Genomic DNA, 6,622 nt, shown 5'->3' with positions numbered 1-6,622 from the left:
GCAGTGGAGGCTTCAGACTCCTAGTAAATGGCAGGGAGGGTTTGTTTTACTAAGCTACACTGCCTGACCTTTAAAAATAAAAAACAAATGTTATGCTCATTACTAATTAGCAGAGCTGAATGCAGCAGGAGGTTGTCCGTCCCCATGGTCTACTTATTGTCCCTAATAGCCACAGCTTTTGCCTTCTCTGTGTTGTTTCGCTGGAATTGATTGAGTGAACGATATGTGCACACACACCCCTTTCCTTATTAATCTCAGCCCAGCAGGCCAACTCAGAAGGAAAGCTATATCCCAAATGACACTTAACTGTCAAAGCCATAAACCTTATTTCCACATGTACTTTTCACGGTTCTTTGGCTGCAGGCAACCAATACCAGCAACCACATCTCCATGTATGACATTGCACAAGGTAAATCCGAAACTTGATGTAACTTTCACATCCTTAAGAACATAAACTCTAAACCAAGCATCATTGGAATTCTGGATTTCAAAATGAAGGCCACTACATTGTGTAAGAAAAGATCAGCCCAAAGGAGAATCAAGATGTATTTTCTAGGTAGGAAGGTGAGAAGAGCAAGAGCATGGTGAAAACCACTTTCTGTCTTGCTCTCTGCTAGATCCCAGCCTGTGAGGGCCATGACAGTGTGCTTAGAATCAAATTTTTAAAAATAATCAGAGAAAACCATCCTAATATACCTTCCTTCAGCATGTTCCATCCTTCCACCAAGAGTCAAAAAGGAGAACCTGTAAGATATTTCCCGATTGTGACAGGGAGCCTTGGTAAGGCAGACACTGAGTCTTAAATGCTTCTGGGAAGTGGACCGAGAAAATAGCCTTTCTTTCCTTAACCATTTGTATCCACCTATTGTCATGAGAATTGACGAGTTCCCTAAGGGGGGAAAAAAGACTTGAACCATCATACTGTTGGAATTTAGACGTAGACCAGCAGGTCTGATGGTGCGTCTCCAGTGAACGTCAGATTACAAAGAGGCACGGCGGGACTTGGAGGGAGCATTTAAGCTAAAGTTAATAGATGTTACGATCCAAATTGTTTTATGCTTCCATGCAGAAACTTCAGAGTTGGTGACAGGCATTGGTGAGATAGCTCTTAAACTTTTCATTTATATAGAGGATGTGAAAACATCTAGACTCAGAGGACTTGGAGAAAATGGTTTTGCCTGAAGACAACCCTGCTATGTGTCCCACGTCCCTCTCCCACTGCCAGTAAAGAAGGGTGGGCAGTGTCTGTCCCTCGTCTCAAGCCCAGTGGCCAGGATTTTGTGGACTGCAGTTTAGACAGCATATGGGGTAGTATCTGACTCTCACTTAAAAATTAAAATGAGCTGATGAATCAGTCAAAAATGAGTGGTACATTGGGCAGCCTCTACTCTCAGCTTGTCAAGGGGAAAACATGAGTCTCCCATGGGCAGAAATGAGTGACAGAACAAAGAATTAATGTGGGTCCTCTTCAGCCCGTCCAATAAGACTGTAAACAGGTGCTCGCGGAAAGAAGCTGGAAGTGCTGCCAGCTAGCTGGGAGCTGCAGAAGGAATGAGCCATCAGCCAGAGCAGAGATGCCCCCACCTGGCTCAGGGGGCTTCAGGGCAGCACCCCAGGGATGGGCTCTCCAAAGAACCAAAGCTCGAACTCAAACACCTGCCAGGCCCACAGACCACAGAGCTGCTCCCCTTTTAACACTCCTTCTTCCCCCTTCCCCCTTCCAACCCTGCAGGGGTCAGAAAGGGACTCCAGCAGGGAGGAGGAGGAGAGGAAGATGCTAACTCCACCTCCTCTACCTCTGTGGGCTCCCCTTCCTGCCCCAGGGCTTACCTGGGGGAGGGAAGAAGATTGCACTTTAAATCAAGTTTGGAATATGGATGTTTTATGGGTTGGACTTACTGAATAAAGATTGAGTTTGCCAGCCTAAAATTTGTACCCAAGGGTTAGGGAGGCAAAATTAACTTGCTTTATGATTATACCGCATGAGCCCTGTTCACTCACCATGTCAATCACATACACTTTTCTTCCTATTTATCCATTTGCATCCAGTGATTTACATGGGTCCGTGGAGCCTCCTTAGAGGAGGTAAAAAACCTAGAAATGTACCAGATTCAGACATACACAGCCAGGGGAGTGCACACAGAGAGGCGGGGGCGTGAAAGTAAGATTGCCGGCCAGATACCAGCCTTCCAGATGTCAGTCGAGGTCATCTCTTCCTCTGAGAACTCCATCAAAGTGGCTGCCACCCTCCCCATCCCATGGTTAACGGAAACCCAGTCTCCTCCTGAATATTTTCTCAAATACTGTGGCTGCTCTATTGACTGCATTCTAGTTACTCAGATTTAGAAAGGAGACTCTTCCCTTGATTTCCCCGAAAACCACTCACACCAGGCCTCACGCAGTGGTCACCTTTCAGCCCCACGCAGGCGGCTTAGCTCGGCAGGGCGGACACCCTTGTCTTTGTACGTCCCCGGGCCCCTGGTGATGGTGTTCCCCACACCTTCCACTGCGTGGCTTGCCCCTCTTTCTTCCTGCTCCTTTCTCTTCCCTCCCCTCCTCTGCTCCCCAGAAAACCCTTGTTTACTTTTTATGCTGATTGGTTTAGCTATCTCTTGCTTTCAATGCCTCCTTCCAAATCATGCCCTGGGGGCCTCATCTTTGCCAGACAAAAGGCTATTTACTCCAGAGAGAAATCATGCTACTTCCTTACAGGCTGAAGCTGCGAAGCCACTTGTGGTTGTAAATAATAATTGCTTCATCTCTGCTGTAAGACCCAGCAACAGGGCCTGAATTTGGAGGCGAGACGGGGGCAAGTTCCAGAGCTCACTGCCTCCTAAGGACATTGATAGCATGTGTCTGTCCTGAAGAGAAAGGGGTTCTGTGTATTAATTGAAAATATATTATAAAATCCTGGAACTCTTTAGGCTCTGGTAAACTCGTCAAGGGTCCTTTTGGCCTTTCCCACGTCCCGCCCCTCCACTTGCACCCTGCTCCCCCCACACGCTTCTCGTCAGCAGGGCCACCAGGTTCCCGGACCTCGAGGCACAATGGAGATATTCCTGATTCTTCAGGAGGGCAAGGGCTCCCAGTGCTACCACACACCTACGCACGTACAGCAAAGACAAAGGCGAAAGTTCTAGCACTGCAATGTCTCTTGGAATCGTGGGGCCTGGCTGTAGCAGAGCTCTGGCTCTGCCATCTGCAATGGAAAGAACTCTGCCGGCAGCCACTGAGGGCTGCAGCCACCTTGCCATAGCTATCCCAACTACCTGAGTGCAAAAGAAAAGAAGGAAAAGAAAAGAAAGATCCCCCATCCTCACAAAAGCAACAAGGGGGATCTCAGGCCTCGAGGGGCAGTGGTTTTGCTCCGTTTCCCAAAATGGCACCAGGTGTGGGAATCTCCACGTTCACTAGCAGCGGCAGCAGTGCTGATAGGAGCGCGTGGCAGCGTGGGAAGCGAGAGGACACAAAGCTACAAGTCTGGGCTCAGCAAGCGACGAAGAGGAGCAGTTGTGGACCTCTGCAAGCACCCCTGGGGGGGGCTTTATAAAAGACGGGGCTTCCCTGAGTCCACAAGAAGCCGGCCAGTGGGGGCCTGCTCACTACTGCTGGAGTTGGGGTTTGCTGTGATGTGAGGCGCTTTGCAGGCAGCAGCTGCTAAATCCTAACACCTGGATTACATGACTGCAAACAGCTTTTGTCTTTAAGTCTGTGAATTTCTCAGAGATACAAGTCTGCACTGTGTGTAGCATTATTCTGTGACTTTACCCCATTCTACCAGCAGTGTTTCTCCCAGAATGCTACCAGAGAGACTGCCACACGAAATAGTGGGAACAGAATAGGCAACAATATCCGAATGCCACCTGTAAGTATTATGTTGAGTGCTTTACCTCGCTTAGCTCATTAGATCCCTACCACTGTCCTAAGAGGTAGACGGTATTTATCCCTAGTTTAGAGATGTGAAAAGAGGCTCGGAGATTTTAAATAATTTAAGGTGAGAAAACTAATAAACATTATAACTACTTAATTAAAGATATGAAAATAAATCCTAAACTAAGGCAACCCAAAGATTCTGGAACATACTTCTGATGCCCTTTATCTTAAGCCACGTTCCCTAGCAGCAGAACTTGAGATGAGGATTCACATGCACGCAATTTAGCGAGAAAGTCCTCCCAGGGGTCACTGGCGAGGGAGCGGCAGGCAGGACAGGAAGGGCAGGGAACCAGCAAGGCTGTGACCTCAGGTGGAGCCCCAGAGACAGTGCCCCCCCCCCACCGTCCTGCCCGGGAGCTCCAGAGCGCAAGCGACACCTTGGAATCCTGCAACCAGAGGCGGCCTCACACCTGTCAGTCGGGCCATCCCTGAGGAAACAAAGCCACAGGGCACTGGCCACCAAAAGCAAATGACACCTAAGCCGCTGGCGCGCACAGCCGAAAGAGATCCGAGGAGTCTGGACAGAGCACGGACATTACCCACTAGGCCTATCCAACCGCGGAGCTGGCTGGCCACCAGCTGCAGTCCTTGCCAGCCACCCAGTGAGAGCAGAATCAGATGGAGAACCTCTTACAGCCTGGGCTCCAGACTGACTGTGTATACCCAGGAAGAATAGAAGGACCTAGGTCAGCCTTTTTGCTTGTTGGATTTGGGAGCCCAGCATTTTCAGGTTTGCATAGTCGGGCAGGCAGCTCGGTGTGGCCAAAGGACCTCTGCCTTTTCAACCCAGAGACGAGGAGCGCTTCCCCGCCCACCCCACCGCCCAGCTCTGCGGCCCTCTGCAGATCACGTAACTCGTGTGAGCCTCGCGTCCCTGAGCAGGAACAGGAAGAAAATTATCCACCCCAGAATTTGCTGGAATAACCAAATGAGATGATGTTTACGAATGTGCTTTGTAAATGGTCAGCATGATATAAATATACGTTATTAGTAGTATTAGTTTGTAGTTGGATTAAAGAGAGAAAATCGTATTTCCATTCAAATGGGCTGCGTGTGGTTAGATACTAACGCAGTTACATGTAAATTTCAGGGAAATGGAATTTTTTTCTTATTCACAAAGAAGCCTGACTCTGCCTACTCCCAAAAATCTTTGTCCAAGCCATCGTCCAGCTGGAGATTAGATGGATTTGGAAAGAGAGCAGCCTTAAGCTTCAGGAAATCCCAGCTCACAATGACACAAACCAGCTACTCCCTCTGGAAGCGTGGGCCTTGCTGTCTGCTCCAGCCTGGGGGGCTACACCTCACAGCTCGCACACACCCTGCAGCCCTGGCTCTCCCTGTGCAACCTGCACCGAACTCTCCAGCACCCACAATAAACACCTTCACATGGACGCCAAATGACATAGTGGAGTAAACGTCCCCTCCACTGGGCACAGCTTTAGCTCTCCAATTATGACAAGCTGGTTACAGAGTATGGGGTACAGACTTGGGCACCCAACAGAATAGTCTAGAAGTCCCACCAGAGACATGACTTGGGGTGAAATCCACCTAGCACCGTTTATGAGAAGACTATGCCTCTTCAGAGTGATTCCCAGATCAGGGCACAGAGGGCCTCAATTATCACAGAGTATTTCTTTCTCAACTATCCCTTGGGCAAGTGAGTAAAGAGAGAATAGACTTCAGGATCTGAACAACCTGAGTTTTACTCCTGGCTTCAGCATTTGCCAGCCTTGACACCTTGAGCATCATCTAAACCTCAGTTTTCCCACCTGTGAAATGGAGCTAAGAGGACCTCCCTCATGAGGTTGCTGTCAAAATGAAATGCACGTGAACTGCCTAGCGCAGTTCCTGCCGCACAGCATTCAGCAAACGTTATCGATAAAATCAATAATAACGTGCAAAGAAATCACTCCAGTGCCTGTGACATAATAATAAAACAGTTTTATTATCATTATTGTTATGCTCCTCAGAGAGCATTTCAGTGGTTTATACTTGTAGGCATGCAGTCAATATCGGTTCAACTAGTGAATACACAAACGGCTGCAGCCAGCAAGCTTCCTAACCCAGAGATGAACGAGAACACTTCGGATTTTGTTCCTGAAGAATCCCTTATGTCCTAAACATCTTTAAAATGGCCCCTGAACCTCAGTGCAGGTTTCGCGTGCCAGGCCGCATGCCAGGCCGTCATCGTGCCGGTCCCTCCCTCCTCGGCCTGGGAAGAGCTGAGCCGCTGAGCACCACGGCCAGCAGGGCCAGCTGTTTCTGTTTGGGATCAGGGCAGAAAGTGTTGAGATAGGAGTTTGTGCTGATTTACCCAGCTCCAAAGCCAATGTCAGAAGTGGGAACATCACAGATGTTTGTGTTTGTTTCTGGGATGACACACACTTTGACTTTGTGCAAAATATGGAGCCACTGGATATCCAAACACCTCTGCATGTCAATGAAAAAGTGTAGAAATACAGGGCAACAGCAGTCACAGTGACATACTCTCATGCTGTCTATACAGCCACCTCCACCACTGGCAGACAGCCCTTACTTTGTCTGGGTTTTAAAGGGGCAGAAAAAGGTGATTTGCCTATTCAGGCAGCTGATTCCAGAGAAACCACTTCTCCCCGAGCCAGGCCTGAGAAAACCCAGAGAGAAGAAGCCAGGGCAGGAATAAGGGCGGGAGGAGTTTGGGTTGGCAGTA

The sequence above is a fragment of the Lemur catta genome, chromosome 12 (assembly GCF_020740605.2).
Source record: "Lemur catta isolate mLemCat1 chromosome 12, mLemCat1.pri, whole genome shotgun sequence".
NCBI classification, from domain to species: domain Eukaryota; kingdom Metazoa; phylum Chordata; class Mammalia; order Primates; family Lemuridae; genus Lemur; species Lemur catta.
This window is presented reverse-complemented; position numbering follows the sequence as displayed.